This window comes from Saccopteryx bilineata, chromosome 1 (genome assembly GCF_036850765.1).
Source record: "Saccopteryx bilineata isolate mSacBil1 chromosome 1, mSacBil1_pri_phased_curated, whole genome shotgun sequence".
NCBI classification, from domain to species: domain Eukaryota; kingdom Metazoa; phylum Chordata; class Mammalia; order Chiroptera; family Emballonuridae; genus Saccopteryx; species Saccopteryx bilineata.
The window spans coordinates 86,979,801-87,004,362 of NC_089490.1; the positions used below are offsets into that span (position 1 = coordinate 86,979,801).

The 24,562-nt window shown below is 43.6% G+C and overlaps 1 protein-coding gene across 2 annotated transcripts in view; it reads right to left on the reverse strand.

Moving 5' to 3' along the window:
• Window positions 1–24,562, reverse strand: part of SGSM3 (small G protein signaling modulator 3) — a 58,369-nt gene that overhangs the window by 14,055 nt on the left and 19,752 nt on the right. For both annotated transcript variants that reach the window (XM_066257304.1, XM_066257294.1), the window contains exon 2: window positions 1,265–1,395. The gene's annotated coding sequence lies outside the window, so the exon portion shown is untranslated. The remainder of the gene's footprint in view (window positions 1–1,264; window positions 1,396–24,562) is intronic.

Genomic DNA, 24,562 nt, shown 5'->3' on the forward strand with positions numbered 1-24,562 from the left:
AAAGGGTATGGAATAGCCGTATAATGAAATATTGTTGAGCTTTAAAAAGGAATGAAGTGCCCTGGCCAGTTGGCTCAGTGGTAGAGCGTCGGCCTGGTGTGCAGAAGTCCGGGTTCAATTCCCGGCCAGGGCACACAGGAGAAGCGCCCATCTGCTTCTCCACCCCTCCCCCTCTCCTTCCTCTCTGTTTCTCTCTTCCCCTCCCGCAACCGAGGCTCCACTGGAGCAAAGATGGCCCGGGCGCTGGGGATGGCTCCTTGGCCTCTGCCCCAGGCGCTAGAGTGGCTCTGGTCTCAACAGAGCGAGGCCCAGGAGGGGCAGAGCATCGCCCCCTGGTGGACAGAGCGTCGCCCCTGGTGGGCGTGCCGGGTGGATCCCGGTCGGGTACATGCGGGAGTCTGTCTGACTGTCTCTCCCCGTTTCCAGCTTCAGAAAAATACAAAAAAAAAAAAAAAAAAAGAAAAAAAAAAAAAGAAAAAAGGAATGAAGTACTGATGCTGCTCTAACATAGATGGACATTTAAAACACTATGATCAGTGAAAAAAAAACAGGCACAAGAGGATCAACATTAGATGACTCTATTTAAATGAAATGTCCAGAAGAGGCAAACATAGCACAGAAGGTAGATTAGTGACTCCAGGGGCTGAGGGAGAGGGAATTCAGACTGACTGCTAAGGGTATGGGCTTCTCTTTGGAGATGAAACATGTTCTGGAACTGCACAGTGGTGGCAGTTGCACAACAATTATGAGATACTAAAAGCTCTGAATGTATACCTTAAAATGGTACATTTAACAGTATGTGAATTATATCTCAAAAAATAAGAAAAAGCCAGCATGAGGGAATGTTTTAACTTCCTATTTCCAACTTGCTTCTATAGTATTGGAACCAGAAGAATCTATTATTACCTGCTTCAGCTTCAACAGAAATGCAGTTTTGGGGTAGTTTTTATTAAGCCTTCTACTTCTAAACATGGAATAAAAAGATCTGGCTCCATGAAATATGAGAGAAACAGTAGAGGATGTGGTTAAAATATTTAGGACAAGCTGCCTTCTAGTTTTTGAAGTCATATTTACCTAACCCTAAAGAAAAACCTCCCCTTGCAGTTTTCAGGTGATAGGAAATAAGGAGTGCTCATCAGTATTTGGTCACAGCAGCTTTCTAAGTCTTCATGCTATCTGCCACAGAATTCTGGTGTTGGGGGTTCTAGGTAAATTAAAAGGGTCTGGTGAGTGAGGAAAATAAAATAAGGAAAATCAGCCTGACCTGTGGTGGCGCAGTGGGTAAAGCATCGACCTAGAACGCTGAGGTCGCTGGTTCGAAACCCTGGGCTTGCCCAGTCAAGGCACATATGGGAATTGATGCTTCCTGCTCCTCTCCCCTTCTCTCTCTTCTCTCTAAAATGAATAAATAAAAATCTTAAAAAAAGAAAGGAAAATCAAACAACCACTTAAAGGGAGCTGGGAGAATGCACTGCCTTAACTCAAGCATATGTTGAAAACTGGGCATGTGACAAATCCCACTTCTCGCCTGACCAGGTGGTGGCACAGTGGATAAAGCGTCGGACTGGGATACGGAGGACCTAGGTTTGAGACCCCGAGGTCGCCAGCTTGAGTGCGGGCTCATCTGGTTTGAACAAGGCTCACCAGCTTGAGCACAAGTCTCATCTGGTTTGAACAAGGCTCACCAGCTTGAGCACAAGTTCGCTGACTCGAGCAAGAGGTCACTCAGTCTGCTGTAGCCCCCGGTCAAGACACATATGAGAAAGCAATCAATGAACAGCTAAGGAGCCGCAACAAAGAATTGTTGTTTCTCATCTCTTTCCCTTCCTGTCTGTCTGTCCCTCTGTCTGACTCTGTCTCTGTCACAAAATAAATAAATAAATAAAATAATAATAATAATCCCACTTCTCTTTAAAGACATACTTGCAAATTTGGGGCAAAAGAGTCATCTTGGGGCCTGACCTGTGGTGGTACAGTGGGTAAAGCATTGACCTGGAACACTGAGGTCGCTGGTTTGAAACTCTGGGCTTGCCTGGTCAAGGCACATACGGGAGTTGATGCTTCCTGCTCCTCTCCCCTTCTCTCTCTCTTTCTCTCTTCTCTCACTAAAAATAAATAAATAACTTTTTTAAAAAAAGAATTATCTTGTGGTTCCCAAGGGCAGCTGAGCTGGGTCTTACATCTATGTCTGTCCCCCAGACATACCCTGACCATGCCAAGTTTGGGTTAAATAACCACCATGGAATCTCTGGTGCCCAACTGGGAGAGCCACTCCCTCCTGCTTCCAGACAAACCCTGCAGAGAACCAGAGAGCAGAATGTGCTTCCCTAACAGGTCAGTTGTCTGTTCTGTGTGAGAATAACAATGACAATGTAATGTCTTCCTTCAGTATAACAGGTATGTGGTGAGTAATCTGAATCAAAATTTTGTGCTGGATGGAGCATTACTTTTTTTTTTTTATGTTAAAGAGACTGAGCTGAAAGATTTTAAAATCATGTTTTTCAATCCCCACAACACATTTTGAAGTAGATATCTCTATTCATTAGAAACAAGAAGCCTGACCTGTGGTGGCGCAGTGGATAAAGCATCAACCTGGAAATGCTGAGGTTGCCGGTTCGAAACCTTGGGCTTGCCAGGTCAAGGCACATATGGGAGTTGATGCTTCCTGCTCCTCCCCCCCCCCTTCTCTCTCTGTCTCTCTCCTTTCTCTCCTTTCTAAAATGAATAAATAAAATAAAAAAGGTTTATCTTTAAAAAAATAAATAAGCCTAGGGAAGACCCATAGTTTTCCAAACGTACTCCAATAACTGTGCCTTCCCACAGCACCGTACTCTCCCACCATCCTGAATGTGGGAGACTGCAAGCTGACAGGGTCCTTGCAGTTTAGAGTTTTGGGGGACAGAGGTGTGAGAGACTGACAGTAAGCTGACAGGGTCCTTGCTGCCCATCCCCCCACCTCACTTGCTTGATTAAGCTGCTAAAGGCTAAGCTCTTCCCCACAACCTGATTGGTTGATTAAGTTGGTAAGGGCTGTTTACACACCCTTCCCTACACCTCCCTGGTAGTTGTGATGTTGATGGTTTCTACTCGTCCCATCCCCCATGTCCCTCTCGAAGAGACTGGAGGCAGTTTTTATTATTACCCTTTGTTTTGTGAAGTTAATAAGATGTTATGCATGGTGGGGGGTTTTCTGCACTTGGGAGGATTATTGGTTTGCCTCAGAAATGTGACTTTGTATCTGAGCTGTTTTGCAAATGGCTTTGCTCTCTGCATTATAAAATAAAGCTGTTTGGGGGTGTCTGGGCTTTTGATAGATCATCAGCCACCAGAAGACCTCCTGATCTCATCCTTTTTCTTTCTGCTTATTTTCTAATCCTCTACCGTTCCCACTTAGGCCTGCCAAATTACGAGTTGCGCTGGTTTGCGACACTCGACCCATGAAATGATGTCACAGGGTCACTAGCTGGACAGTGAAAGGAAATAACCCAGTGCTCTGCTACAAGTATGGCTGCGATACCAGCCCTAGGAAGGTGCAGTGTCAGAGTTCACCATCTGTGCAACCTTTGTGCAGAGGCCAGACAGGGCTGCAGTTAAAGAGAAGACATGTCCAGGCAGAAAGACAGGGATTCAAATCCCAGCTCCGTTGCTCCCCACGTGTTATATAACATTGGGCAAGTTCGCCTCACCTTTTTAAATCTTAGTTTTCTTATCCATAAAACAGAATAACAATACCTGCATTTCACAAAGTTATAAGGATTAAGTGAGAATGCAAATACTAAGGCCCTCAGCACACTGCCTGACACACAGCAAATACTCAGTAAGTGTCAAACAATTAGTTGTAGTCCTAATAATTTCTAGAAAGTTATTGTTACTATCTGGGCCTTCTACATTGAGGCATACAAAAAAACAATGATATTCTTGATATTCATCCATGTCATTTTTTAATGACAATTAAAAAAATGACAATTCCATATGGTTCAATGTAATATATGCCAGTTGAGAGTATGAGAAAGACTCAGCATTGAGGCCCAGGGGAGATTCTTCTGGAAGGGCAGAGAAAGTGTGAATGAAGCAAGTGTTGCCTGCAGTGGAGGAAATGAGCTGTCTCTGGCTGTGAATAACTAGGGGCTTGGAAGACAGTTCTCACCACACAGCCCCTCTTCCTGATCCTAGCTTGCTTCCCTCTCATTTATTCACTCCACAGTTTTTTTTGTTTTGTTTTGTTTTTTTTTTTTGGTATTTTTCTGAAGCTGGAAACGGGGAGAGACAGACAGACACCCGCATACGCCCGACCGGGATCCACCCGGCATGCTCACCAGGGGGCGATGCTCTGCCCCTCCTGGGCTTCGCTCTGTTGCGACTAGAGCCACTCTAGCACCTGGGGCAGAGGTCAAGGAGCCATCCCCAGCACCCGGGCCATCTTTGCTCCAATGGAGCCTCAGCTGTGGGAGGGGAAGCGAGAGACAGAGAGGAAGGAGAGGGGGAGGGGTGGAGAAGCAAATGGGTGCTTCTCCTTTGTGCCCTGGCCGGAATCAAACCCGGGACTTCTGCACGCCAGGCCGACGCTCTACCACTGAGCCAACCGGCCAGGGCCCACTCCACAGTTACTGAGCACTTCCCTTTGCCAGGTATAGTCCTCAGGACTGAGATGGAAACAGTGAAAAACACAAGTTCTGAAAGTTACATTAGAGAATCAGACAATGAATATAAAAGTAGGTGTGTCATATCGTGACCATTTCAGTACTATGAAAAAAATAAAGCAAGGGAAAGGCATAGAGAGTGGGAGGCCAGTTGGCAATGGAGGAGGTCAGTTGAGGAACCAGACCCAGGGATTTTGGCTGGAACCACCTACACCCATGCGCTCCAAAAGAAACTTACCAGGAGCCCTTTGAAAAAGAGCAACTGTCTGTCAGCTAATGGGATTTTGCCACCTCATACCAACTCAACCACCTTGACGATCCTATAAATTACCCCCACACGGACCACCCCTCTCCCCCAACCCGTGTGATTTCTCTAGCCCCTGTCTGGCGGACCAGGGAACATCATCTGGGAAGCGCTGTACTAAATAAAGCTTTTGCTATTCCACACTTTGTGGCTATGCCCTTCCTTCTTCCTCGGTGGGGAAAGTACAGAGAGTATCAAAAGAGAGGGGCTATATATACAAAACAGTCAGGAAAAGCTCTTTGAGTAGAAGCTGATATCTGAGCAAAGATCAAAGCAAAAGGATGTGAGGGATCAAGTCACATGGCTACTGGAGGGAAAGGGTATCCAGGCAGAAGGAACAGCAAGTGCAAACCCTTTAAGGAATGTTTTTGGCAGACTGAAAATGCAACAAGGCAGCCAGTGGGCTGGGAGTGAGAGAAAGGTGGGAGGAGACATGGAGGGAGACACAGCAGGGGTCAGGGAGGGCCTTACAGTGTGGGACAAACTTTGGAATTTTTTTTTTTAAGTGAGAGACAGAAAGGGACAAACTGGGAGGGAGAAAGATGAGAAGCATCAATTCTTCTTTGCAGCACCTTAGTTCACTGACTGCTTTCTCATAGGTGCCTGATCAGTGACCCCTTGCTCAAGCCAGCAACCTTGGGGTCATGTCTATGATCCCATGCTCAAGCCAGCAACCCCACCCTCAAGCTGGTGAATCTGCACTCACGCTGGATAAGCATGCACTCAACCCATTGACCTTGCTGTTTTGAACCTGGGTCCTCACCATCCCAGGCCAATCTCTATCCACTGCACTGCCGCCTGGGCAAGCAAACTTTGGATCTTACTCTCAGTGAGTTCGGACAATATAGGAGGGTTCTGAACAGAGGTGAACCCAAATCTGACTTTGGTTTTATTTATTTATTTATTTATTTTTTGTATTTTTCTGAAGCTGGAAACGAGGAGGCAGTCAGACAGACTCCCGCATGCGCCCGACCAGGATCCACCCGGCACGCCCACCAGGGGGCGATGCTCTGCCCATCTGGGGCGTCGCTCTGTTGCAACCAGAGCCACTCTAGTGCCTGAGGCAGAGAGGAAGGAGAGGGGTAGGGGTGGAGAAGCAGATGGGCGCTTCTCCTGTGTGCCCTGGCCGGGAATCGAACCCGGGACTTCCACACGCCAGGCCGACGCTCTACCACTGAGCCAACCGGCCAGGGCTGACTTTGGTTTTAAAAGTTCTCTATGGCTGCGGTGCAGCAAGATGGGTAGGAATGATGTTGGCTTTGCTACAGTGGGACGAGTGAGAAATGATCAGATTCTAGATATATTTTAAGGAGTCTCTGCAATAATATATGTATGCCATATCTCCCATCAACTGCCCTTGAGTCTCTGAATTCCCAGCAGGAGCTGGATATGATACTGCTATATTGGGCAGGCAGGTTTTTCCTGCCTCTGGTCACTATGGAAACCATCCTGAAAGCAGCCACTGGGAGCCTGTGAAAGCTGCTGAGAAGTCAGCCACCTCACCAGCTGCCCCGCTGTTGTCACAGAAGTACTGAGAGGCAGAAACTTTTGAGAAACAGTATTGATGCAAGCAACTTTGAGGTGTTCCAAAAAGAAGTTTTAAAAATTAAATTTACATGCTGTAAGGCAGTGGTTCTCAAAGTGTGTACCAGGGCACACTGGTGCACCCTAAAAGATTTCCAGGTGTGCCCTATGGTATTCCAGAGAAATATGTGCCTGTTGGGGGACCAAAAAACCAACAGGGTTTTTGGAGTTTAGATTTTTAGGGGACAGAGGTGTGGAAAATTGGCTGTAAGCTGACAGTCTGCCCAACCCCCCACCTCACTTACCTGATTAGGTTGCAAAAGACTGTTAAGCTGTGGTGCTGGATTGTTTACCCTACCCCCCATGTTCCCCGGAAAGACTGGAGGCAAGTTTCTTCTATCCTTTGTTTGGTGTAAAGTTAAGATAATATACAGTGGTACCTTGAGATACGAATTTAATTCATTCTGTAACTGAGCTTGTAAGTCAGTCAACTCATATATCAAACTGCTGATACTGGACCCATGCGCCAACGCGCCAACTTCCCAAATCACGACTGGTATCTCGGAATTTCACTTGGATCTCAAACAAAAATACAGACCGAATCGCAGCTCGTACTTAAAAAATTTGTATGTTGGTCTGTTCATATTTCAAGGTACCACTGTATAAGATGGGTGTTTTCTGCACTCAACACAAGAGTAAAAAGAGAGGAATTCCTCAATGTATTGACGAGGAAATGAGTTTGCCTTTCAAATATATGCCCAAACATTGAAGAAATCGCTAGGACCCATCAGGCTCATGTTTCTCATGAACACAAGAATGAAAAAACTTAACACATTCGTGCTGGGACTTGCCAAATTTACTAAATCTTACTAAGAATGTATCTATCTATATAAAAAGATACTTTTTTGTTTTATTTTTTAACCCCTCTTTTTTATGAATTCTAAAAAGCATAACTCAACAAATGTAACTTAAAAATGTTTTTTAATGTCAGAATAAATTTAATTTTGTTGTACTTATTTTGTTTAATTACCATAAAAGCAAGCTTGGACTTTATTTTTTTCTTTAATATTTGACTTAATTATTATAACATATTTCTCAGAAATTTGTATATAGTGCGCCTACGATTATTTGTAGACTTAAATGCACCCCGATTTCAAAAAGTTTGAGAACCACTGCTATAAAGTGTCAGTGTTTTTACTGTGCCTCCCAATATTTTTCTCCCTAGTTTGTGGATCCCACAATTTCCTAAAAAACAAATTTGCTTTACAAAGCAAAGATCATCAGATGTCACTGTAAATCCTGGGGTGTGTGAAGGATAGGGGTGGGTGGGAGGAGGGCTCTTGATATAGATGGAGACCTAGTCCTTCATCCATTCCTGACCTACTAACCGTCTCCTAGTTTTGCTTGTTTTACAACACAGCAAGCAGTGTAGCCCCTACTGCGTCAGTAGTCACACATTTTCCAGGGAACACAAAAGCTGTAAGCAACAAAAGCAAAAATACTTGTATTTAAGAGGCTTCTGAGATCCTGAAGACTATTTTTCTGAGCAAGGATAATGACATGACACTAAAAGCTATCGATAACAACAAACTAGGAGAGAAGCACAAAGAGAGGAAAGTCCGAGAAAGGCTAGAGTAAAGAGGACAGCGTGGCTACTAGAAATGCTTAAAAAAAGTAAAATCAGACAATAAATGTTCAATAGGATATGAACATTTTATTAGAAAATGAAGGAAAATACGAGTTCTTTTCTGAAGGTAGAGTACAAAAACAGTAGGATTCTTTCTGGTTTTCTCTTCCTCAAGTGTATCTCAAAAATGTGTGCTCTTGTTCTTCTCACTCAGAGCTCTTCCCGGGCAACCTCATGTCCTACCAGAGCCTCCACAACTACCTGTCAGACACCTACCCTCCTGACAAGCTCCAGACCCCTATTTCCAGCTGCTCCCTACTGCCAACATTATCCTTCTAATGCAAATCTGAAACCTGCATCTCCTGCTGTATTCTTTCAGTGGCTTGCCATTATCCCCAAAATAAAGGTCACATTCTCTACAATATGAGGTTCTACATGATCTAGTTCTATTCACCTTCCTTACAATAGATTCATGGTGGCCAACTTATTATCAGCTGCCCAATGTCTTAATTATTTTGTCACTAATGATCTTTTCCTTAACTGCCAGATAAGAGTCCTATTTATATTGTAAGACTCAACTCAACATCTTGTCACTGAAAGAAGCCTTCTGTGGTAGCCAGCCTCCAAGACAGTTCAAATGATTCTACCTCCTGGTATTTACTCCCTTGTGCCGGCCCTCTCCACAATGAACCACAACTAACCTCTGCAACCAATAGACTATGGCAGCAGTGACTGTGGAAACTTCCAAATACAGGCCATAAATGGCACTGCAGCTTCCATCTTGGTTTCGTGTATCACTTGCTCTGGGGGAAGTCAGCTGCTATGTCGTGTCCTGAGAACACCCATGGAATTCCAACTTGCCAGACACATGAGTGAGCCACCTTGGAAATAGATCCTCTGGTCCCAAACCTTTAGATGACAATAGCCCCAGCCAATAGCTGACTATCATGTCATGAGAGAGACCCTCCTTTCTCACGAGCCAGAACCCCCGAGATGCTCCTGAATGTGATTCATAGAAACCATGTGAGATAATAAGTAATTACTGATATTTGAAGCAACTAAGTTTTGGGGTGATCTGTTACACATCAATAGACAACTAATACACCTCCATGACTCTTCTCTGAATTTAGTTAAGGTTCCCTACGCTCCATAAAGCCCTATGAATAAGTTCATCACAGACCTTACCTCATAACATTCTTATCTTTTTTTTTTTTTACAGAGACAGAGAGTCAGAGAGAGGGACAGATAGGGACAGATAGACAGGAAGAGAGAGAAATGAAAAGCATCAATCGGCCCTGGCCGGTTGGCTCAGTGGTAGAGCGTCGGCCTGGCATGCAGAAGTCCCGGGTTCGATTCCCGGCCAGGGCACACAGGAGAAGCGCCCATCTGCTTCTCCATCCCTCCCCCTCTCCTTCCTCTCTGTCTCTCTCTTCCCTCCCGCAGCCAAGGCCCATTGGAGCAAGGATGGCCTGGGCGCTGGGGATGGCTCTATGGCCTCTGCCTCAGGCGCTAGAGTGGCTCTGGTTACAACAGAAGCGATGCCCTGGATGGGCGCAGAGCATCGCCCCCTGGTGGGTGTGCTGGGTGGATCCCGGTCAGGCGCATGCGGGAGTTTGTCTGATTGCCTCCCTGTTTCCAGCTTCAGAAAAATACAAAAAAAAAAAAAAACCATCAATCATTAGTTTTTTGTTGTGACACCTTAGTTGTTCATTGATTGCTCTCTCACATGTGCCTTGACTGTGGGGCTACAGCAGACCGAGTGACCCCTTGCTCAAGCCAGCGACCTTGGGTCCATAAGCTTTTTGCTCAAACCAGATGAGCCCGCACTCAAACTGGCAACCTCGGGGTCTCGAACCTGGGTCCTCTGCATCCCAGTCCGACGCTCTATCCACTGCTCCACCGCTTGGTCAGACCATTCTTATCCTTTTTGTTTTTTTGGCCAACTGATCCCCCTAAACTTGATTTTATCTTGTTTCTCTCTGCATCCTTGGCACTCAAAAGTCTCTCAATAAGCATGTGTTAGATAAATTAGATGAATAAATGAACAGCAAATGAAAAAGCAAAAGTAAATAAAAGTCACATTTCATGTTATGGTAATTAACTAGCATTTTATTTACTTCACAGCAACCTCCCACCACATTGATCTCACACTTTCTTAAACTGCTTCCTTTACTCACTCTTTCCAACTGCACAGTTCCGGGAAGCTGTTGATATTTATGACTTCATCTTCCTGAGCCTAGCTGATTGGTTATAAGTGAGCACAGGCCTGAGCTGTGGCAATCATAACACTCAATAGCACTGCCAAAGTGATCAAACCAGATGTGAGCATTTGAGCCAAAATAGTCTAATAAAATCCCTTCTTGGAGGTTTTGAATTTGAGAACCAGAGAGCCAAGGGTCTATTATTCCCTTTGGTGATGGAAGTGCACACATACAGGTGGGGCAAAAGTAGCTTTATAGTTGTGAGTACAAAAAAAAAGTTTATTCTTGTATTATTATTCACTAATTATTGTATTGTTTTCCATAAGAACTGTAAAACTACCTTTGCCCCACCCTCTATACACACACACACACACACACAAATGTATGTATGGTGGTATAATTATTTGCATACATACATTATTAAATTATGTATAGAAATATACATGTATGTATAAATATACATTTTATTTTTTTAATACAATAAAATAATGCCAGCAAAAACTGGTTTTGTGATAAAAATACTAGCACACTCATGAATTGCTATAAATCAGTACATTCCTTTGGGAATGGAATGCCTATATACTTTTCCACATCCTTTATTTAGTAATTGTTCTTCTGGAAACTTATCTTAAGGAAATAATTCAATTAAAGCAAAATGATCTGTACATGAAAATATTTACTGCAGCATTACCTATATAGCAATAATATGAAATAATTTAAATGTCAAATATTAGTGAAATTCATTGAATTTTGGTATACTGACACAATAAATGTGATTCAATCATTTGAAATTCCAACTCTGGACTTCTGCATCTGGCCAAGATAGAGTTACAAGGACTGGATTTTTTTTTTTTTTAGTAAGAGGAGGAGAGAGGGAGAGAGAGAAAGTGGGGGGTGAGAGAGGGAAAGGGGGAAGAGAAAGAAGAGGGAAAGGGGAGTGGGGAGGGGAAAGGGGAGAGAAGGAGGGAGGTTGTGGTGGAAAGAAGAGGGAGGGAGGGGGAAGGAGGGGGAAGGAGAAAGGAGAGGGGAGGAGGAAAGTGGGGGAAGAAGAGAGGGGGAGGAGGAGAGGGGGAGAAGGAGAGAGGGGGAGGGGGGAAGGAAGAGAGGCGGAGTAGAAGGGAGAGGGAGGGGAAGGGGAGGGAGAGGAAGAAAGAGAGAGAGAGAGCGAGAGTGACAGGAAGACATAAAAGATGAGAAGCATCAACTCATGGTTGCGTCACTTTAGTTCACGTTGTGTCACTTTAGTTCACGGTTGCTTCTCATACATGCCCTGACCGAGGGTTGGGGGAGCTCCAGCTGAGCCAGTGACCCCTTGCTCAAGCCAGTGACTTTGGGCTCAAGCCAACAGCCACAGGTTCAAGTCTATGATCCTATGCTTAAGCCAGTAACCCCGTGCTTAAGCTGGTGATCTTGGGGTTTTGAACCTGGGACACTGAAGTGCTCTATCCTGTGTGCCACCACCAGACATGCAGGACAGAATTTATTCTCTCAACTTGAACTAAAGAACTGGGAAAATACATAAAACTGCTTTTCAGACACTGCATGACAGGCAGCACGAGTCAGTGAATATATATAGAGAGAGGAAAACAACAATCACCTCAGTTACGGCCTGGAGGGTCTGCAGGCTACAGTGCCGGAAGTTGGCCCAGGAGATAAAGTGAGAGTCAGAGGCCGCCAAAGCACCTTGAATGTGTAGCGCAGAGAACTAGCGAAGAGAGAGTGGCACAGAGAGCCCAAATATTCATCTGAATACTGGTCAGAGCACATGTGTGAGGAAACTACCCAAGGCTGGGGAAAAAATCACCTGAAAGGAACAAGAGGAATAACACTCGAAGCTCAAACCACTGAGTCATCACGATGTATTACCCTTTTTATATAGATGTGGAATGCAATTTACTAAAATTTTGTTTAGAATTTTTGCAGCTATGTTCATGAAAGAGCTCATTCCCCCTCTTCAATTTTCAAGAAGAGTTTGTATAGAAATTGGTAATTCTTCTTAAATACTGAGTGGAAATCATCAATGAAGCCATCTGTGCCTGATGTTTTCTCTGTAGAAAGGTATCCAACTACAATTTCTTTAGTATACTTTCAGGAAATTTGCCTGACCAGGTTGTGGTGCAGTAGACAGAGCACTGACCTGCAACACTGAGGGCCCAGGTTCAAAACACCGAGGTTGCTTGCTTAAGCGTGGGATCACCAACTTGAGTACAGGGTTGCTGGCTTGAATGTGGGATCATAGACATGAACCCATGGTCGTTGGATTGAGCCCAAGGTTGCTGGCTTAGCTGGAGCCCCCAGTCAAGGCACATATGAGAAAGCAATCAATGAACAACTAAGATGATGCAACTATGAGTTGATGCTTCTCAATCTCTCACCCTTCTTGTCCATCCCTGTCTCTCTCACGCTAAAAAAATAAACAAAAAACCCCAGAAATTTGTCCATTATCTAAGTTGTTAAATTTATTGATGGATTTAATCCAAAGTATGGAAACAAAGATAACAGAAGTCAATAAAATAGAAAACAAAAAATAGAGAAAAAAATAGGGAAAAAAATCAATGAGACCAAAATTGGCTCTTTTGAGGCAATCAGTAAAATAAACCTCTGAAAAAATTGAACAGGAAAAAAAGCAAAAAGATACAGATTACCAATGAATGGTCATTAGATTTTACAGACATTAAAAATCTAATACGAGAATGTTATGAACAACTTTGTGCCAATACACAAAATAACACAATACATATAATAATTGAAAAAACAATGACCAACTAGAACTTCCCTTGGAAACTCAGGACTTGTTCAATATTTAAAAATCATATAAACAGACTAAAGAAGTAAAACTATACAATTATCTCAATAGACACAGAACAAGAATTTGGCAAAAGTCAATATTCATTCATAATAAAAGCTCAACAAACTAGAAGTAGATGAAAATTACCTTAACCTAATAAAGAGCACCTACAAAAATTCTACAGCTAACATCACACTTAATAATGTGAGACTGGCCCTGGCTGGTTGGCTCAGCGGTAGAGCGTTGGCCTAGCGTGCGGAGGACCCGGGTTCGATTCCCAGCCAGGGCACACAGGAGAAGCGCCCATTTGCTTCTCCACCCCTCCGCCACGCCTTCCTCTCTGTCTCTCTCTTCCCCTCCCGCAGCCAAGGCTCCATTGGAGCAAAGATGGCCCGGGCACTGGGGATGGCTCTGTGGCCTCTGCCTCAGGCGCTAGAGTGGCTCTGGTCGCAACATGGCGATGCCCAGGATGGGGAGAGCATCGCCCCCTGGTGGGCAGAGCGTCACCCCATGGTGGGCGTGCCGGGTGGATCCCGGTCGGGCGCATGCGGGAGTTTGTCTGATTGCCTCCCTGTTTCCAGCTTCAGAAAAATGCAAAAATAATAATAATAATAATAATCTGAGACTGACTGAATGCTTTCCCCATAACACTGGGAATAAGAAAAGATTCAACATAATTCCAATCAAAACCTAGAAGGATTTCTTGGAGAAACTGACAAGCTGAATCTAATATTTAATAGCCTTGTCTGACTAGCTCAGTTAGAGCATCATCCCAATACACCAAGGTTGTGGGAATCAACCAATGAATAGCCTCACAGGTGGTGGCGCAGTGGATAAAGCATCAACCTGGAATGCTGAGGTTGTGGGCTCAAAAACCCAAGGCCACTGGCTCTGAACACAGGTTTGTCAGTGCAGGGTCGTTAGCTTGAGCAAGGGGACACTGGTATGGTCCCAGTCAAGACATGTATGAGCCCTGGCCGGGTTGGCTCAGCGGTAGAGCGTCGGCCTAGCGTGCGGAGGACCCGGGTTCGATTCCCGGCCAGGGCACACAGGAGAAGCGCCCATTTGCTTCTCCACCCCTCCGCCGCGCTTTCCTCTCTGTCTCTCTCTTCCCCTCCCGCAGCCAAGGCTCCATTGGAGCAAGGATGGCCCGGGCGCTGGGGATGGCTCTGTGGCCTCTGCCCCAGGCGCTACAGTGGCTCTGGTCGCAACATGGCGACGCCCAGGGTGGGCAGAGCATCGCCCCCTGGTGGGCAGAGCGTCGCCCCTGGTGGGCGTGCCAGGTGGATCTCGGTCGGGCGCATGCGGGAGTCTGTCTGACTGTCTCTCCCTGTTTCCAGCTTCAGAAAAATGAAAAGAAAAAAAAAAAAAAAAAAGACATGTATGAGAAGCTCAATGTACAACTAAAATAAAAGCAACTATGAGTTGATGCTTCTCACCCTTTTTCCTTCCTCTCCTTCTTCCATTCTCTCTCAAAAATAAAAGAAAAAGAATCAACTAATGAATGCATAAGTGGAACAAGTCAATATTTCTCTCTGTTCCTCTCTCTATAAAATCAATAAACAAAAATTTAAATAAAAAATAAAATTTAAATAAATGGGCAAAGGAACTAGAATACTTAAAACAATTTTGAAAAGGCAGAAAAAGTTGGAGAACTCAAACTACTTGATTTCAATGCTTACTATAAAGCTATAGTACAGTGTGACATTGGCAAAAGAACAAGCATATAGATCAATGGAACAGAATAGGTAATCCAGTCACAGACCCATATATATGGTCAATTCATGTTATGGGTTGAACTGTCCTTCCAAAAGATGTTGAAGTTCCAACCCCCAGTACCTCAGAATGTAACCTTATTTGGAAACTGGGTCTTTGCTTATTTAGTCAACTTAAGATGCCATCATTAAAATGAACCCTAATCCATTATGACTGGTATTCTTAAAGAAAGGGGAAAGGTGGACAACAACATACATAGAAGATGAAGTGAAGATATACAAGGAGGATATTATGTGAAGAAGAGACTGGACTTATGCTAACAAGTCATGGCAAGTCTGAGACTACCAAAAGTTGGAAGAGGCAAGGAAGGATCATCCCCTATTATAGATTTCCGAATGAGCATGGCCCTGCCCTGGCCAGATAGCTCAGTTGGCATACTGATAAATTGTATTTTATGAAATAGATGCCACATATAGTAGAAAATATATTCAAATCACATCTGATCAAAGACATGTATCCAGAATATAAAGAATTCTTAAAATGCAGTAAGCAGAAAACAACCCAATAATAATAATAATAATAATAAAGGCAAAAGATCTGACAGAAACATTACCCAAGAAGATCTACAGATGACAAACAAGCATGCAGAAAGAGATTAAATATCATTACTCATTAAAGGAATGCAAATTAAAATCACAATATTACCAACACCAAAAACTAACAGTGACATGAAAACTTTTGTTTACACAAGAGCCTGTAGGTAAACATTTATAGCAGCTTTATCTTTGATTGCCAGATGTCCTTTAACTTATGAATGGATAAAGAACTGTGGTACATCCATATAATGGAATACTAATCACTCAGCAAAAAGAAAGGATGGCCTGACCAGGCGGTGGCGCAGTGGATAGAGAGTCGGACTGGGATGTGGAGAATACAGATTCGAGACCCCGAGGTCACCAGCTTGAGCATAGGCTCATCTGGTTTAAGCAAAGCTCACCAGCTTGGACCCAAGGTCGCTGGCTTGAGCAAGGGGTTACTCGGTCTGCTGAAGGCCCACAGTCAAGGCACATACATATGAGAGAGCAATCGATGAACAACTAAGGTGCCACAACAAAAAACTGATGACTGATGCTTTTCATCTCTCTGCGTTCCGGTCTGTCTATCCCTGTCTATCTCTCTGACTCTCGCTCTGTCTCTGAAAAAAGAAAAAAAAAAAAAAAAAAAGAAAGGATGAACTACTGACATACTCAACAACACAACAACACAGATGAACTTCAAATGTAAAATGTATATGCTAAAGGAAAGAAGACAGAGTGAATAGGTTACATACTGCATGATTCCATTTACCGTATTTCCCCATGTATAAGATGTATCTTTTGGGGGGAAAATTTGGGGTCTAAAAACTGGGTGCGTCTTATACAGTGGCTATAGATTTTTTTACTTGCATTTCCTGCTTTTTTGTGCTTGTTGTCTTTGTGCTCATTGTTTTGCACTTGTTACTGGTATATTACGGTAGGTTACATTCTGTCATGTTCTGCCCAGAAATGGCTCAGAAAAGATTTTCATACAGTGCTGAATTCAAGTTAAAAGTAATCCAGTTTGCAAAAGTGAATGGGAATCGTGCTGCTGAACTTAAGTTTGGACCTCTTTCAACTGAGAAATCAATCCGAGACTGGCTACAGGAAGGAGAAACCCTACTGAAAACGCCACGGCAGAAGAAGGCCATGAGAGGCAAGTCAGCAAAATGGCCTGATTTAGAGAGGGAATTGGAGATATGGACTAAAGAGCGAAGGGCAATTGGAATTCCTGTGTCCACAAAGATGGTTCAGCATGAGGCGAGACGAACTGTTGATGAAAAAGAAGTTACTCATTTCAAAGGAGAACACAATTGGTGCTTCAGGTTCATGAAACAGAATGTACTAAGCATGTATATATGCACCAGACTTGCCCAAAAGATGCCTGAAAGCTATGAGGTCCTTGAATTTCATCATTTTGTCATTCAATGTTGGAAGACACATCAGTTTGAGTTGGGACAGATTGCAAATATGGATGAAGTCCCCCTTCAATTTGATGTTCCAAGTAACAGAACTGTTGATAAGAGGAGGCTGAAAACTGTAACTGTGAAGACAAGTGGACATGAAAAGAGCCATTATATCAGGGGTCTCCAAACTACGGCCTGCGGGCCGCATGCGGCCCCCTGAGGCCATTTATCCGGCCCCCACCACACTTCCGGAAGGGGCACCTCTTTCATTGGTGTTCAATATCTACATCCTGTGCTTCTGGAGTACTGTATGTGGCGGCAGCGGCGGCTACTACTTCCGGTGATGCGGGACACATGCATCACGGCTCCTGAAGCACGTCATATCACTTGTTACGGCTAGCAGTGACAAATATGGAACCGGGCATTGACCATCTCATTAGCCAAAAGCAGGTCCATAGTTCCCATTAAAATACTGGTCAGTTTGTTGATTTAAATTTACATGTTCTTTATTTTAAATATTGTATTTGTTTCTGTTTTGTTTTTTTTATTTTAAAATAAGATATGTGCAGTGTGCATAGGGATTTGTTCATAGTTTTTTTTATAGTCCGGCCCTCCAACGGTCTGAGGGACAGTGAACTTGGCCCCCTGTGTAAAAAGTTTGGGGACCCCTGCATTATACAGTTGTTCTAGCTTGTTGTGCCGATGGAACCAAGCTGCCTCTTATGCTGATTTTCAAGCGCAAAACATCAAAAGACATTCCTCAAGGAGTGATTGTCCACGTTCATGACGAGGGTTGGATGGATCAGGGTGGGATGAAGATCTGGTTTGAGAAAGTTTGGAGAAGGAGACCAGGTGAGCTCTTACACAAACCTGCCCTATTGGTGCTTGATCAGTTCAGGGCACACATAACACAAAAAACACAAAGAAGATTGCTGCAGAGCAAAAAACAAAACTTGCCACCATACCTGGAGGCTTGATATCCCAGCTCCAACCCTTCAAAGCTGCCATAAGAGATGAATGGAGCCAATGGATGAAGTCTTCTGGAGACAATTTGACACCAGCAGGAAGAGTGAAGAAACCAACTATAGGAGAAGTTTGTACCTGGGTGAAAAGATCCTGGGATAATATCAAGATTGAGATCGTTGTCAAGTCATTTAAGAAGTGTGGCATTTAAATGCCATAGAAGGAATTGAGAACGAGGCAATATATGAAGACAGTGATTCATCATCAAACACAGATGAGGACAAGCTAATGGATAGAAGTTTTGACCGTGATGAGGTGTTGTATGAATTTTATGATGAATAAAAACTTGAGTTCAATAACTTTATATAATACTTTTTTTTTCCAAATTTCGTCCCCAACATCAAGGTGCATCTTATACATGGGGAAATGCGGTATATAACATTCTGGAAAAGGCAAAACTACAGGTACAGAAAACAGACCAGTATTTTCTCCTGAATGGGAGCAGTAGGAGGAGTGGACTACATAGTGACAGAAGATAATTTTTTAGGGTGATAGAACTATATCTCGACTGTCTTGGTAATTACGTGACGTATGTATTTGTCAGAGCTTGCAAAACTACACACCAGATCTGTTGTATTAAAGTATACCTTAATAACATAAAAGAGGAAACAGTATGCTTAGTGAAATAAGCCAGACACAAGAGTATAAAAAGAATTCCAATTATGGGGACTAAAGAAATACTGATACAATTTATGATCTAACATTAAGGTAAAATATGATAATATAATAAAGCATGTATATCCAGAAATGTGTATGCCACCTAGTCATTCATTCCCTAAATACTTCTCTAATACATATTATGTGCTAGGGCAACAATGATTTACAAGCTACAGGAGGGAAATCAAACAGAAAATAAATAGATGGATAAATAAATGATAATTACAGAGCATGGTAGGTGCTATGAATAAAACAAAAGGCTGATATGATATAGAATGCAGGGAAGAAATCTCTGAGGTGGTATTCAAGAAGTCATGGGCAGAAGGAACGGCCAACCTAAAGGCTCTGAGATAGGGAAGATCTTGGAGGAACAGAAAGGAGCCCAGTGTAACTGAAACACAATAAACAAAGGGGGCAATGGTAAGAGGAAATTGGAGAGGCAGAGGCACCCAGACCACCAAGGGATTGTAAGCCAGAGTGAAGGATTCAGAATTTAATGTCAATGGGAATCCACAAAAGGGTCCTAAACATGGCAATGGTGTAAACTAACATGCTTAAAAATTACTTTGGTTGCTGTGTGGCAAATGGCTTATAAAGATACAAGAGTGGATGCAAGGAGACAAGTCTGAAAGGGCAAGGGCCTAGAAAGAGATGATGGGGCGTGAGGTTAACAAGGCGACAGTGGAGGTGAAGATAAAGAGATGTAAACAGATTCAAGATATAATTAGAAGTAGAACCAACAGCCTTGCTCCTGGGTTGGATGTGGAGAAGGGAGAGAGAGAGGGAACAACCAAAAGCAAAGTCTAGGTTTCTGTTCTGAACTCCTGGATTTATGGTGATGGCATTTATTAATATGAGGAAGAGGAGAAAGAAGCAGGTTTAGGCAAAGAGGGAGTTAAGAGTTGCAGGATAATTTAAATGTTGCTTAAAAATCCAAGTGGAGATGTTAAGGTGATTTGATACACAAGTTTGTATCTTCAGGGAGATGCAGAACTAGGGATACAAATTTGAGAGTCTTTCAGTCATTTATCCAAGCAACACTTGAGCAACTGCTATGTGCCAGACACTGTTACATGTGCTAGGGACATAGCAGTAAAACAAGACATATCAAGTTCTTGCTGTTGTGAACTGCAGTTTCCTCATCTGTAAAATGGAGATGACAAATGATAAAATGTAAATAAATACATATCACATAGTATGTGCTTAATAAATACTAGCTATTAATATCAGTGACAAAACAAATTTACAGTGAAATAAGGCAGAGAAAGACAAATACCATAAAATCTCACTCATATGTAGAATAAAAAAAAACCAAAAATGAAAAAAATCCAAGCTCATAGATATAGAGAACAGCCTGACCTGTAGTAGTGCAGTGGATAAAAATGTCAACCTGGAATGCTGAGGTCACCAGTTTGAAATGCCAGGCTTGCCCAGTCAGGGCATATATGAGATGCAACTGTCTAAATTGATGCTTCCCGCCCCTTCCTTTCTCTTTCTTCTCTCTCCCTGTCCTCTCTCTAAAAATCAATAAATAAAATCTTGCCTGACCTGTGCTGGCACAGTGGATAAAGTGTTGACCTGGTATGCTGAGGTCGCTGGTTCAAAACCCTAGGCTTGCCTAGTCAAGAAAAATATGGGAGTTGATGCTTCTGCTCCTCCCTCCTTTCTCTCTCTCCCCTCTCTAAAATGAATAAAACCTTAAAAAATAATCTTTTCTTTTGTCTATTTTTTTTTTTCATTTTTCCAAAGCTGGAAACGGGGAGGCAGTCAGACTCCCGCATGCGCCTGACAGGGGTCCACCCGGCATGCCCACCAGGGGGCGATGTTCTGCCCATCTGGGGCGTCGCTCTGTTGCATCCAGAGCCATTCTAGCGCCTGAGGCAGAGGTCACAGAGCCGGCCACAGAGCCATCCCCAGCGCCCGGGCCATCTTTGCTCCAATGGAGCCTCGGCTGCGGGAGGGGAAGAGAGAGAGAGAGAGAGGAAGGAGAGGGAGAGGGGTAGAGAAGCAGATGGGCGCTTCTCCTGTGTGCCCTGGCCAGGAATCGAACCCGGGACTCCTGCACGCCAGGCCGACGCTCTACCAATAATCTTTTTTTAATAATTGAATCACTCAATTAAAAAAAAATTTTTTTATTTATTCATTAGAGAGAGAGAGAGAGAAAGAGGGAAAGAGAGAGAGAGAAGGAGGGGAGGAGCAGGAAGCATCAACTCCCATATGTGCCTTGACCAGGCAAGCCCAGGGTTTCAAACCAGTGACTTCAGCATTCCAGGTCGATTGCTTTATCCACTGCGCCACCATAGGTCAGGCAATAAATAAAATCTTAAAAAAAAAAAAAGAAAGATACGGAGAACAGATTAGTGGTTGTCAAAAGCAGGGAATGGTGGGGGGGAGAAATGGGTCAAGATACAAATTTCCAGTTATAAAATAAATAAGTCACGGAGATATAATGTATAGCATGAAGACTAGTTATTAATACCATATTGCTTATCAGAAAGTTGCTAAGAAAGCAGTTAGAACTTCTCACCATTAAAAAGTTTTTGTTACTATGTAAGGTAATGTATATTAACTAGTCTTATCATGGTGATCATTTCACAATGTATACAAAGACTGAATCATTATGTTGTGCCCTGAAACTAATATCATGTTATACATCAATTTAAAAAAACTGTGAGATAAAAATACATAAATAAGCCCTGGCTGGTTGGCTCAGCGGTAGAGCATCGGCCTGGCATGCAGGAGTCCCGGGTTCGATTCCTGGCCAGGGCACACAGGAGAAGCGCCCATCTCCACCCCTCCCCCTCTCCTTCCTCTCTCTCTCTCTCTTCCCCTCCCGAAGCCGAGGCTCCATTGGAGCAAGGATGGCCGGGGGCGCTGGGGATGGCTCTGTGGCCTCTGCCTCAGGCGCTAGAATGGCTCTGGATGCAACAGAGTGACGCCCCAGAGGGGCAGAGCATCGCCCCCTGGTGGGCATGCCGGGTGGATCCCGGTCGGGCGCATGCGGGAGTCTGTCTGACTGCCTCCCCGTTTCCAGCTTCGGAAAAATGAAAAAACAAAACAAAACAAAAAAAGATACATAAATAAGAAAATTTCAGAGTAATAATAAATAAATACTATAAAATAATACAGAATAACTTACAAAGTGACAGGTAGTGGCAGAAGGGCTATTTTTGATAGGCAGTCAGGGAAAGCCTCTCTGAGGAGATAACATTTCAGCTGACACCAGCTCTGACAAGGAGCCAGCTCTGTGAAGACCTAGAAGGGCAGCCTGAGCAGAGGAAACGGCTCCTGCAATGTGGGCCTTAAAGAACAAGAAGAGCTTGCCTGGCCTGTGGTGGCGCAGTGCATAAAGCATCAACCTGGAATGAATTAACTTGGGATGCCGCTAAGTGGAGATGTCAAATAGGCAATTGTATATATGAGGATTGAGCTCACCAAAATCAGAACTGGAGATGTGAATTTCGGAATCTTTGGACTAGATGTCATGGCTGAGGAGAGAATGCAGAGGAAGGGGCCTGGGACCAAATCCTGGAATTTTCCAACATTTAGAAGTTAGGCAGAAAAAAGAATCAGAAAATATAATTTGAGGAGCAGCCAGTGAAGGAGAAGGAACACTCATAATGTGTGATGCTGTAGAAACCAAGAGAATAGAGTATTTCCAGAGGAGAAATGATCATCAGCATCACATCCCACTTCTAGGTCAAGTAGTATGAGGACATTGGTTTCACAACAGCTGTTGGTGATCTCAACAGGAGCTCTGGTTTTTAATGGTGAGGGTGCAAGTCTAACTGGAATGGGTTGAAGAGGGAAGAGAAGAATAAAGTTATCAGCATCAAGATAGTACATGATTTCTTAACCATCTGGAATATTATAGATAAATGGTGAAGGTAATATAAAAATGAATATGACTGGGTTAGGTGGTAGGAGTATGAGTTTATTAGTCTAAATTTTTAATGTTTTTTTCCTTTCTTTTTCTTAGAGAGAAAGGGAAAGACAGGAAGGGAGAGAGATGAGAAGCATCAACTCATAGTTGCGGCACTTTAATTGTTTATTGATTGCTTTCCCATATGTGCCTTGACTAGGGGTCCAGCCAAGCCAGTGACCTCTTGCTCAAGCTGGTGACCTCAGGGTTTCAAACCTGGGTCCTCAGTGTCTCAGGCTGACACTCTCTATCCACTATACCACTGCCTGGTCAGGCTAATTTTTTTTTTTTTTTAAAAAGTACAGAAGTTCTGTGTTTAAAAGTAATTACATCACATAAAAAATATACATGAATGTTCTTAGCACCATTATTTTTTTATTTTAAAAAATTGACTTGAGAGAGAGAGGAAGGGAGGGAAAGAGAGAGAGAAACACTGATCTGATCCTGTACGCGTGCTGATCAGTGACCGAAACCACAACCCAGGTGTATCAGGATGATGCTCTAACCCAGTGTTTTTATTGATTTTAGACAGACAGGAAAGAAAGAGGGAGAGACATGAGAAGCATCAACTCATAATTGCTTCACTTTAGTTGTTCATTGATTGCTGAGCCAGTGACTGCTTGCTCAAACCAGTGACCTTGGGCTTCAAGCTAGTGACTTTTGGGCTCAAGCCAGGACCTTGGGATGTCAATGATCCCGTGCTCAAGCCGGTGACCCCACACTCAAGCTGGCAATCTTGTAGTTTTGAACTGGGGACCTCAGTGTTCTGGGTTGCTGTTCTATCCACTGCGCCACCTCTGGTTGGTCAGGGCCATAGCACCATTATTTATAATAGCCTAAAAATGGAAACAATTCTAATGTCCCTCAATGGAGGTACCAATAAAAAAAATGCATATATCCATGTACTGGGCTTTAAACAGCCATAAAATGGACTTAAGTATTGATAAATGCTACTACATGGATGAACTGTGAAAACATGCTCAGCTAAAGAAGCCAGAGATGGCCTGACCTGTGGTGGTGCAGTGGATAAAGCGTCGACCTGGAAATGCTGAGGTCGCCGGTTAGAAACCCGGGGCTTGCCTGGTCAAGGCACATATGGGAGTTGATGCTTCCTGCTCCTCCCCCTTCTCTCTCTCTCTCTCTCTCTCTCTCTCTCTCTCCCCCTCCTCTCTAAAAAAAATGAATAAATAAAAATTAAAAAATAAAATAAAATACTTTAAAAAAAAAAAAAAAAAAGAAGCCAGAGACATTTATATGATTCCCTTTACATGAAATGCCTAGAATAGACAAATCCAGAGACAGAAAGTAAATTAGTGGTTACCAGGGGCTCGAGGGAGATGAAAAGAGGGAATGACTGCTAATGGATATGAAGTTCCTTTTTGGGATGATAAAAATAATCTGGAATTTGGCCCGACCTGTGGTGGCAGAGTGGATAAAGTGTCAACCTGGAATGCTGAGGTCACCAGTTCGAAGCCCTGGGCTTGCCCAGTCAAGGCACATATGGGAGTTGATGCTTCCTGCTCCTCCCCACTTCTCTCTCTCTCTCTTCTCTAAAATTAATAAATAAAATCAAATAAATTAACAAAAAAAATATTCTGGAATTTGACAGTGACTACACAGAAAACCTCTGAATTGTATACTTTAAAAGAGTGACGCCCCTCTCCTCTCCCTCCAGTTCTTACATCTGGCAGAGTGATGGGTGAGTGAGGTGGTTTGTCATCGTGGTCGTAGGTGCTTTCCAAACTGCAACTGTCCAGTGTCACCCCCTCCCCCGCCGCGTGGCATGGGCTGCCTGGGCTGCTTCTCGTGGGCAGAGCCTGCGGCTGCACCAGGTAGCCGTTTCTCGACGCTACTACCCGCCACTCCATCAGTCGGTCCATCCTTTTTTGTGTTTATCTGCCCATTCCCCCACTCTTGGGTCCACTGACACTGAGCACTTTTGGCGCTTTATGACCAAGGATTCGGAGATGCAGCGATGGAACCGTCCCGCGCAGCGAAGCTCGCTCTTGAGTCAGGACTCAGCCCTCCGCTTTGACTTCCAGTCTCGCACTGATGGTTATCAGTCACTCTCAGAGTACTTTCTGAGTTCTTATTTGTAGTTATCACTATTAAATTAGGTAATTATGAAAAAAAAAAAAAGAGTGACTTAGTGCCTAACCAGGTGGTGGTGCAGTGGATA